Here is an 11,527-nt window from a genome sequence, read left to right as displayed (position 1 = left end):
GTACGAAGAAAACCCTAAGCTTTTGATTATTTAACAAATTTTCCATCTCTCTGTGGATACGACACCCCAAAGCCATACTACAACTGCCGCGTTATACTTTGGGCATAATCAAGAACTAATAGATGATTTACACTACTCAAAATAACAAGAACCAATTACTTTTCCACCAGAAAAATAAAAACAAAAATGGCATGATTTATTAAAATAGTACACAGCAAAGTGTATATTATCAGTCTAAATGCAATTCTCTAGCTTCATATATACAAGAGAAAATTGATTATAGTATTAACCACAACAAAACAAAAGATAATTGCTAACCTCTACCATTATGATGCTGAAGTAATTCGAGATGAGTATTTTAGATTCATGTCATTAAAACTTTTCCCTTTTTCCTTTGGAAAATTAGTACAGAATTTTTGACTGAAAAAAATAAAAGAAAGAACCACTACATCAAGGCCTTAGCCATCCTTTTTGAACTTAAAACAGTTCAAAGAAACGAAGTGAATGAATAATATATACTTACAATTTCTGGACTGGATGCCAACCTAAATCGAATCCATATTATCTTAGCATAAAAAATTGTATATGATTAACTTTCTTCCATTTCCTTTAGAATATCTGAGATTATGGAAGTGAAATAAACAAATATGTATACCACATGTAAAGATTTAAAAGTTGAGTACACTATAATGAAAACAATTTTCCCAACGTTCAAAAAATGTTGCTGAAAACCTTTTTCAAATTTGGATGTTGCCGTAGAGTAGACGGATATGGCAATATTTCTTAATTGTTGCAAAAAATCGTTTCGCAACATTTTTTGAATGTTTCCTTTAACTTATTTGCAACTTTTTTGAATTTTGTTGTTTCTCTAATTATTTTGCGACATCTTTTAACTTATTTTTAATTAATTCACCTGCTCTTATATTTACCAATATATTTAATGATTTTTTTTAAAAAAAATTTCTATCATAAAATATGCAAATTAATTCACCTGTTATTTAATAATCCTTGAAGAAATCTACAATTAACATAATCCTTGAAATTAAACTCAATCCAATTTAATAATGAAATCTATCATTAAATGTTGAGATTTGACTTCGATAAATTTATTCATGAAAAAAAACAGTTCGTATAAAAATCAAGCTAAAAAGACAATGCATACGTAGGTTTGTACCTCAATTCATGAAAAAACTCCTAGCATAATGATCAAATCACAAAATCAAGAAGAAATTATTAGAACAGAATAAAATGTAGATTCAATTAATCATCAATTTCATTACAGTAGCAAACCAGGAGTTTTGCAGATACTCATCTACTGATTGAAACAAAGTTTACACAGCCATCATCAATATGAAACCCTCCAAAAAGACAGATCTAAACCAGGAGTTTTGAAGATACTCATCTACTGATTGAAACAAAGTTTACACAGCCATCATCAATATGAAACCCTCCAAAAAGACAGATCTAAACCAGGAGTTTTGAAGATACTCATCTACTGATTGAAACAAAGTTTACACAGCCATCATCAATATGAAACCCTCCAAAAAGACAGATCTAAACCAGGAGTTTTGAAGATACTCATCTACTGATTGAAACAAAGTTTACACAGCCATCATCAATATGAAACCCTCCAAAAAGACAGATCTAGATCAAACCCATTTACACACGTTCACCCCTAATCCTCCTCACAGGCTGGATATCCTTAGCCATAATAGCAACCCTCTTGGCATGAATAGCATAAAGATTTGTATCCCAAAAAAGCCCAACTAGGTAAGCCTCTGCAGCCTTCTGTAGCGCCACCACAGTAGAGCGCTGGAATCAAAAATTAGTTTTAAAGTCCTGGGCGATTTCATGGACCAGCCTCTGGAAGGGGGACTTGCGGATCAAGAGTGAAAGACTTCTTGTACTTCTAGATCTCATAGAGAGCCAATATACCAGGCAGAAGCGATGGGGCTTTTTAACACCACCAATCGTCGAGACAGATTTCCTGGCGGCCTTGGTACTGATATACTTACAAAGAGCCTTGCCTCCTATTGATTTGCTAGTTATCTACTTTGTACGAGGCATTGGAAGATGGAAGTGAAGGTATATATACAAAAAGAGTATTTATTGATTAATCTTTGGGTGAACATGGAATTTTGAGGATAATAGGAGGAATGAAGGGTTTATCTTAGGGAATGGAGGGACAAAAGGTAGAAATTTTGACGTGCTTTAAATTTGGGAATTCAAAGGATTAGTGAGAGACTTTGATTTAAAGAGTATTTGACGACAGAGATTGGAATAAGGAGGAGTGACTTGGATTGCTATCCGAGTGAAGGTTTTTGGCAACATTTTATAAACGTTGCGAAAGAGAGTTTTTGACATTATTTTATAAACGTTGTGAAACAGAAAGATTTTTGCAATGCTTTGCAAATGTTGCGAAAGAAAAAGCCTTTTGCAATGCTTTGCATAGGATTGGGTAAATCTCTCGAATCGAACCGACTGAACCGAACTGAACTTAATCCGACGGTTCTTGTCAAATTAAATACCCGAACGGGTATTTGAATTTAGAACCGACGGGTACGGTTCGATTCTCGATTTTCTCGATTTTAGACCAAGAATCGAAAAATCGAATCTTTCTAATTTTTTTTTATATTGAGTAAATCAAATTATTTTAATTTTTTCTAAACAAATTAACAAATTAATAATTTTTAAATCCAAAATTTTGGCCAAATTACCCATTTTATTGTTTCATTTCTTAGCCCAACAAGATTCCAACCCACTAAATAATTCTAAATACCTACACTAAAGTGCATAACGCTGTCTCGACTCTCGCACTCACTTTGCAGCCTTACTGACATTCCAAAACCTATACAATTGCCTGCCGACACTGTGACCTCCAATCGAAGCTGTGACCTCCGTCGATCGAAACTTGGACCGTAACGATCATTTAAATAAGGTAGTCTACTAGTCTCTGACATTTCAAAACCATTGAATGTGTCATTAGTTGTATTTAGATAATGCTATTATAAATGTTAAAAAATTTGATTATAGTACGGAACCGAACCCGAACGGTTCCATAATTATATTTGGACCCAACGGTTCTATTTATTAGATACCCAAAAATTTTGGTTCGGTTCGATTCTCTTTAGAATCGAACCGAACCGACACGCGCCCACCTCTATTTGAAATACTACTTGCAGTGTCGTAAGTTCTTTTATTAGAGCTTGTTTTTTTCTTGTCTTTACAAGAAAAGATATTTTCAAAGAATAACGCATTTCTTGATTCAATTATGGTTCCTTCTTGTACATCTTGAACTTCAAATTTATATACAAGGAAACGATATGCTACTATAATTGGAATATTCAATAAATATGCAATCAATCGTTTTGAGACCAATCTTTACTTGTTTAGGCTTAGGAATTTCAATTTTAGTCAAACACCCCAACACTTTCAAGTGTTGATAGGAAGGAAGATGATATTTCCATAATTTATATGGGATTTCTTCCATTTTCTTGAGAGGTATCTTATTAAGAATGTTATTTGTCGATAGAATAGCTTCTCCTAACAAGTTCTGAGCTAAACACGAACTTATTAACATTGCGTTCATCATTTTTTTAAGACTTCGATTTTAGCATTTTGCAACCTCATTCGATTGAAGTGAGCAAGGTGACATTGTTTGATAAATAATTCCATGTTCTGAACAGAATTCTTCAAATGATGCCCTGTATTCGCATTCTCTGTCACTACGAATATTTTTTATTCGTTTACCAAGTTAAGTCTTAACTTCCGCCTTATAATGTTTGAAGGCATCTAAAGCCTCGTCTTTACATCGTAGTAAAAAGTCATAATAATACTCAATGAAAGTAATGAAGTATTTCTTAAACCTTTAGTTAGAATGCATTTCAAATCACATATATTGCGTGTATTAATTTTAAAGGTTTTGTGTTCCTTTGAACATAGTGGAATAGTCTAGGTCAACTTTGATTCAACACATACTTCATATTTAAATTTTTATTTAGCGCAAAGGTTAGTAATTTACATGTTCTAATCGATTATGCCACAAACAAGACAACTTAAGCATATAAACAAAATAGAAACTTTATTCATGATGCTTTGGTTCGGTACAATTGTAAGAACGTTCATTTTGAACATTTAATCACCCCTGAAATTCTGGAAGGCACCTGTAACATCAAACGCATCTCACTTCGAGGAAGTCAACAAAAACTCATGTCGCTAAAGTGCAAGCGAAGTGAAATGGATCAAATACTATTTAGTAATAGGACATGTGAAGAACGAAATTGCATTGTTTTTCAGTTGTGCATAGAAACAATTAGGAAATACCACATGGTTTAGCTCATTAAATAGATACAATAAATTATGACATATAATCAGAACAAACAAAAATGTTCTTTCTTTTTGCTGAGGGAAAAAAAAAAAAAAAAAAAAAACCAAAATCATGAAAATCAATTGAAGCTGAAGATTAATCAAGAACGGTAAAACCAAACAAGCATTCTTGACCAAACACCTACAGTCATCAATTAATTCCACAAGATGAACAAAGAAGCTCAATCTTGGAAGCTTACCGAAAGATGTCTTGAATAAGTATAATAGCATGAAAATTAATACAAAGACACAAATTTTCACTTTTAAAAATAACTATCTTTGATTTTGTTTTCAAAATGTTTTTCTTAGTTATATATTAACAAGATACCATAATATCTACTTTTCTTCTTAATCTTTATCACACGTAAAAAACAGATGTTTGAAATTTCTATTATTTTGAATTTATAGAAGATAAGACGGCCCAAAAGTTTCGAGTTTTCGGATTATTACTTCCTTTAACCCACTCGCTTCCCTTCTTAACGTTTCAATGTTATATCCCAATTTCCCCACCCTTTTTCTTAAGAGTCGAGATTGCTTTCGATCTCAGAATATCCATTTGTGTGGCCATTCCTTCCTTTTGCTAGATGAACAGCAGGGGATTGTCACTGAAAAGCCATATGTCCCCCATAATTATCTGCAGTTGCCTTTCTTAATCTCTAAATTTTCCTTCGGAATTAAACAGATCCTTGTTTGTAGAATCGAGCAGTTATTGCAGATGGGAAGAACACGATCGCTTGCTGAATAAGTCAGCCCAATTTTTGAGACAGATGGAGAATCCTCTCTATTTTCAAAAGTCAAATCCTATGTTTTTAGAGATATATTATAGAAACAGTGAAAATACATACACAACGACACGTATAAATCTACCAGTAATTGGCTCATCTCAACAAGAAAAAACTCACTTCAACTCCTTTTTATGGCGTACACTACAAGGATAATATGATTAACATAAGGTTGTGAAACCTAATAACAATCCCTTTTGGCGAATTTTAAAATTATCAAAAATCAAATGACACAAATAAAGAATAGAAAGCAATATATGGTATGGAAATACTTGAATTATATAAAATTAATTGCTTTTGAATTTTTTTGCTTTTGTTTTTTGTGGTGATAATGAAACAGTATAGATTTAAGTCATATAAAAGATTTAAGAAGAAGAATTATGTTATCTAGTTCTTACTGTTTTCATTTTCTTACAGCCTGGCTTGCACGCTTGCAGAATCCTCCAGATAGGCTGCAAAGCATAAAAATTGATGCTCACATATCAAGAAAAGAGCCTTTCAAGCAGAATCAAAATATTGGAACGAAAACACACTATTTTAATCAGGATGTTTTAAAGCATCAATAAAGTGAAGCAAAACTGAAACCCAGTAATAAATGAATTTTATTTTGTTTTGCGAAGTCATGAAACAATTCTAAGAAAATTTAGGGCTTCTAGTCATTGAAGTGGTACCTTTAGCCAACTAAAATCCCATGAAACACTACCAACTTCCATAAGTCAACAAAACATTGAGCACAAATTGCAAAATTTATCAGCACAAACAAAAAGCTTTAGATCTAACACCTTGAATTTTTCTACAGAACAAGTGTATCTAAAAACCCGAGGCAGAGAAGTGGGTGAATTTGGTGGGAGGAGATGGTGATTGTCCTGTCGAAGTGGAAGTTGCCACCGTTGCTAACTCTCAGATTTTGCTAAACATCAGTCCATAACCAAAATTTGAAGATTTGTTGAAAATGAAAATTAGATCTAAAAACAAAGAGAAAACTAGAGACGAAATGAATATTCCAGAAACAGAAGGAACACTTATCATCTTTTAATTACACAATACGCCGTCGTCTAAAAATTCAGCTTATTTCCAAGTAGCTCAGCAAACTCTCAATCCAAAAATGGTTGAGCCAACAACTTGTGAACAGTAACTGAAATCTGCGTCCTTTACTTTTAGTTAGACAATAAAAATTATAAAAGTATATAAAGTCTAAAAGAGATCAAAAAATAGAACATAGCACCTATTTAAATATTAAACTAGGAAAAGCTTTATAAGCTAAACTAAACCCCGTTTGGCCCCCATTTTTTGATAATGAAAATGGGTGAAATATTATTTTTTTAAAAAATGAGTGGTTAAAAAAAATAAAAAGTTTTTGATTTATGTGTAATATTATTTTATGAAAGATTTTATGGTTAAAAATAGGAGAGAGAAAAATAGAATGTAATTTAATGGGGGGGCCAAACACGGGTTAAAGCTATCTTGATTCCTCAAAAACCTATGACCGCCAATCAAATGAAAATGTGGAAGAATTAGAAATAATAAAAAAAAAAAAAGACGATATTGTTAAATAAGAGTCATTATTTGTCTATTTATCTTATCAAAAAAATAAAAATAAAATCATGAATTAGCAATTAACAAGTGGACAACTGGCATTAAGAAAAATTATGATATTACGATATAGATTGTATTATTTTAAAGCAATAAACAAAGACTGATGGTAAAGTTTCCTTCCCCTCTGTTTGACTTTCTTCATAGGTTAAAGAGTGGAAAAGATGGAGATGGCAAAAGGAGATCTGGGCTTAGATTTTTCACTTGTCACTTTAATCATGGCTGCTTTTGTTGCCTTGTGGATTGATAATTGATTAATGAAGCATTTGGGATTAGGTTGATAATATATATATATATATATATATTTTTTTTTTTTTTTCTGAAAGCAAGATATATAGTTTAAATTTAGTAAAACTAAATAATATGTTGAGTTAAAAAAATATTAACATAATATAAATTTATTTATTTTTTGCTCTTTTTCCATAAATATTCTACCCTTCAACCTAACATTATAATATAAATTTAAAATTTTAAAATCAATAAAAAATTTAAGATATATAATCACACACACACACACACATTGGGTCACATACCAGTACTAGTGTGGCAATTCATATTTTGTCTCCAAATTATTTTTATTAGGTCACATATGTGTCTTCATTTCTTTTCTCTATTTGAGAAGCTAAACAGAGTTGGACATAGTGATTTAGTCAAAACAAAAACATGAATTAATTCAAGTGTGCGAAACTTGAAATTGAATTGTAAGTTCAAAGTAATCTAGATAGTAGTGCAAATTGAGTTAGGCAATCTAGGCCTACGTTGCATTACCCACCACGGTGCATGAGCCATAAGAGTTTGAGAATTCAAGTTCACTATCATTATCGACAAACTCTATAAGCTTCAAGAAAAATTCAAGAAAAAATGAAGTCGTCTCGCTTAGGGATGGCAACAGGGTGGGTTGGGATAATTTTTCGTCCCGTACCCATTTTGTTACCCCTTTAAGGCAAAGTGGGGCGGGGAGGACCAATTTCTTAAAGTGAGACAATAATATATTTAATTAAAATTTTTAATTAATTTATTTATTTTGAAAGTTAAATTATCCAAATATATTTGGTAAACTAAAGCTTTTATTATTTGTCATATTTCTTAGATAACCTTAGTTGCCATCTTCTCTTAGAATTAATGAAATTTCGTGGATTTTTCTATTTAAAGTATTGAATTCTTAAATAAAAAAAAAAAGTAAAATAGGACGGGACCCTTATTAGCTGTACTCACCCTGGGGCGAAGTCCTTGGCTCTATCCCTACCCGAATTCCCGATTAAGCGGGTAATCCCTACTCGGTTTGGGACGAGGCCCCACGGTATCGAGTTTGGTGGGTTTTTTTTTTCTTCCATCTATAGTCTTATTCAAAAGGCAAGTTGCTTGAAGTTATAGTTGAGCCAATAGTTAAACTTCCCCAATTTGGCGTATTTGACCCGAGGGGCAGATCCAGATTTTTTGTGTTGTGGGGTCAAAAATTAAAGTGTAATTTTTAAAAACAATATAATATTAATGAAAATGATTGTATCATTATCAATATTATTATATAAATTTTGCTGCTTATATAGTTTTGTTTAACATTTTGTTTACAGATATTGAGTTGACGACAAGTAAATCAAATCGAACGTTGGAAATAAATGAATTGAAATAAAATTCACATTTAATCTAGAAAATAAATGAAATTTAAATTTAATATGAAAGTAATTCAAATTACATTTTATCCATAACGATCCTAAAATTTTTCACTTTATATGCCATATAAAATTTCCTAATAAAATTATGTAAATCACATTGAAAATTTTATCGTGTAAAAATAATAAACATTAATAAAATAATTGAATTCTTTTAAAGAATAGGCGAGTCAGACGCCTCTTTTAAGGCGTACGTTTGACATATATTTAACTATTTGATATGGATATTTAGACCATTCAATATAAATACGATGTAGTTCTCAAAAAAAGCTTCTAGATGACTTAGGTAATTTGTGGATTCAGATCGTATACGATCGTCGATGAATTTTGAAAGTTAGGATATTATCAAAATTCTCAAAACACTAGTTTGAAACGACTTACTTTTATGCGTCGTAACTTTTGTTATGATTGGTCGTTTCGCACGTCATTAACGAGTGAAAAACTAGGCTATTAGCACTTCAAAATAGTATTAAGAATGCAATATTTCAACTTCATTTGACATCTCGTAATGATTGCGTGGAAGCAAGTCATGACAGAGTCATATTTTCTTTTAAAAAAAAAATATTTTTGTGGAGTGTGGGGCCGGGGGGCGGGTTGGGTTGAAATGACGACACATGACCCATGTGGTTAGCCCATGTTTGACACTATTAGGTTTGGAATTTCTCTATTTTCTTAATCTCGTGTTAATATCATATGATTTTAAAATGTTGGATGATTGGTGCGAGAATGTATGGAGAATTAGTTAAGAGGAGAAAGAATAATCAGTGGTTTAAAGTCCAAAAATATAATTGGAAGCCATGTGAAGGGTATTTAACACAAACAAAGGCGCCATTGAAATTTAGCACAACAAAACAAGACACCATGTGAGGAAGCATTGGAGTTACGAACAATGAATCTTTTGTTGTCGGAAATTCGACTAACGCAATTAAAAGAACAAATAAAATAAGCAGATAAATAGAAAACAGTAGATGAAGCGAGGTATGCCAAATCAAATCTCCTTAAGACATATTTCGCCCCCCAATGAAGTGCAAACGGGATTATGGACGTCTGTCTCCCAAGATACAACGCTTCTTCCAAAATCGATACTGCACAATACCAATCTTGTCGGTCGAACCAATGAATGATCGTACTCAAACGGAATAACCACGAAAATATAAGAGAATTTTTAGAGCAGAATATGGAGAGAGAATAATTTAGAAATCAATTGAATTCGTAATTGATTTGGTGTGTAAAAAATGAATCTGGAGTTCTCTATTTATAGAGATTGAAGTGTCTTGTGGAACAGGTATGTGACATTTCAGGAACTGGTGCATCACTTGGTCTGATTTGTCTTAGCCATTGGATCGCACTATTTTCATGATCTGACGACCCAGATTGAACCATAAAGTGAAGTGTCCATTCATCATGCCTATTCACCAATTTCTGAACAGTCATAGCCATGCGGATGCCACGCGTACATTTAACCGCCACGCAGGACGAAGGGACGCGACCTACCACGCGTGCGCCACCTAGAATGCCAACTCACCGAGCCTTGCGTTGCCACATCATCGATCTACGAGTCCATTTTCAAAAACTATAAGGCTCCCCAACTCCTCACGACGATGCGTACGTGCAAAGTGCGCCTCTAAAGCGCCCAATGCGTATTTTGCGACGTGCGAGTGTCGGGATCGGGTCTGGGGAGCGACGCGAGTGGTGCGACTAGCCTTTGGCTAGTTTGCTAGCCTTTGACTAGCTAAATTTAGCCAAATGGTATGTAACTTATTAAATTATATATTATTCACACAACCCACTATATAAACAAGACTATTTTTTTGTAGCCCCCCAGGGCACATCCGAGTTGGTGGAACAATCACTTCGCTGGGACGCTGGAAGCAAGGGTGGAGAGTTCGATTCCTGGAGTTAACACTGGGAGCCATATTGAGAGGAAGCCATTGGTGTGAACAAACGCCCAGTGAGGAGAGCTCTCTTTGCGGAAGGAGTCCAAATGAGTTGTGGGAACCTGGGAGCCAACAAGGGCACATCCTGCGATTTACCTCCCTGAGCTGCTGAGGGGCCGGAGGTTCAGGGACAAGGATCTAGTCGGACGCAAGCCCGGACACCTTGTAAAAAAAAAAAAAAAAAAAAGGACTATTTTTTTGTAAACTTTCGATGTGGGATTCCTTTCCGTATATAAAACACTTAAAATGGGCTTATCAACATATGAGTCTATATTGGAGACTTTTCCAATTCACTCAAATTAATTACAATGGCCCACATCATTAAATTTTACATTTAATGTTTTAAATCCAAATTAAATTCAATTAATTCCAACATCTTTAACTGAAAACTACGAACAAATATTAAATTATTATTTAAAAAAATTTAAATAATTAGTTAGTTAAACCTCATTAAACAAAAAAAAAAGGGGTAAATTATTACTTATATTAAACACACACTATAAATTACTTGGTCTGTTAACTTTTGGCCTGCAACAAATGAAAAACACACTTTGTGGATAAATAGGGGGACAAAACTAGAAAGTAATCTACTTACTTCATATAGGAATACACGAAGTAGTTAAAGAATTTACTTTTTATCATTTTGTAGTCAAACCGAGGTATTTATTAATATTGAAAAGTAAGAAAAGGAAAAGAAAAACAAAGTTGGAGGACTAAATCAAATTTCCAACTAAGCAAAAACAAGAAGAATAAACATTAATGCGATCGAAAGCTCTTTATAAAATTCAATTTATATTTTCTGTTACCATATGTCGTCTTTTTGTTTCTTTATATCCGTTATTCGAATCACTTCCTTTGGAATTATGGGTTAAGCTTCCTATGACGCCCTTGTCAAGAAAAACCTTCACTTCTAATTAAATATGAAGAAAAATTCTTCCCATTATAAATTGCCAATGTGAAACCTTATATTGTCTACATCTTCGCTGAAACGATAGTCATTGACCATCCAAGAAACTTCTCTCTTGAATTCTTTTGATCAAACAATGACAATAACAAACTAAGTCAACCCATCGAGTACGTGCAAAAAAAAAATAAAAAATCGTGCAATAACCATACTATACAGCCATGAATTATCTCAGGTTGGGAAACCTTAAGTTCTTCTTTTCACAGAGACAATTTC

At 32.9% G+C, this 11,527-nt stretch overlaps 1 pseudogene; it reads right to left on the bottom strand.

Moving 5' to 3' along the window:
* Window positions 1–1,264: 1,264 nt before the first annotated feature.
* Window positions 1,265–2,666, bottom strand: LOC111371684 (annotated as a pseudogene).
* Between the last annotated feature and the right edge of the window lie 8,861 nt (window positions 2,667–11,527).

The sequence above is a fragment of the Olea europaea genome, chromosome 22 (assembly GCF_002742605.1).
Source record: "Olea europaea var. sylvestris chromosome 22, O_europaea_v1, whole genome shotgun sequence".
NCBI classification, from domain to species: domain Eukaryota; kingdom Viridiplantae; phylum Streptophyta; class Magnoliopsida; order Lamiales; family Oleaceae; genus Olea; species Olea europaea.
This window is presented reverse-complemented; position numbering and strand designations above follow the sequence as displayed.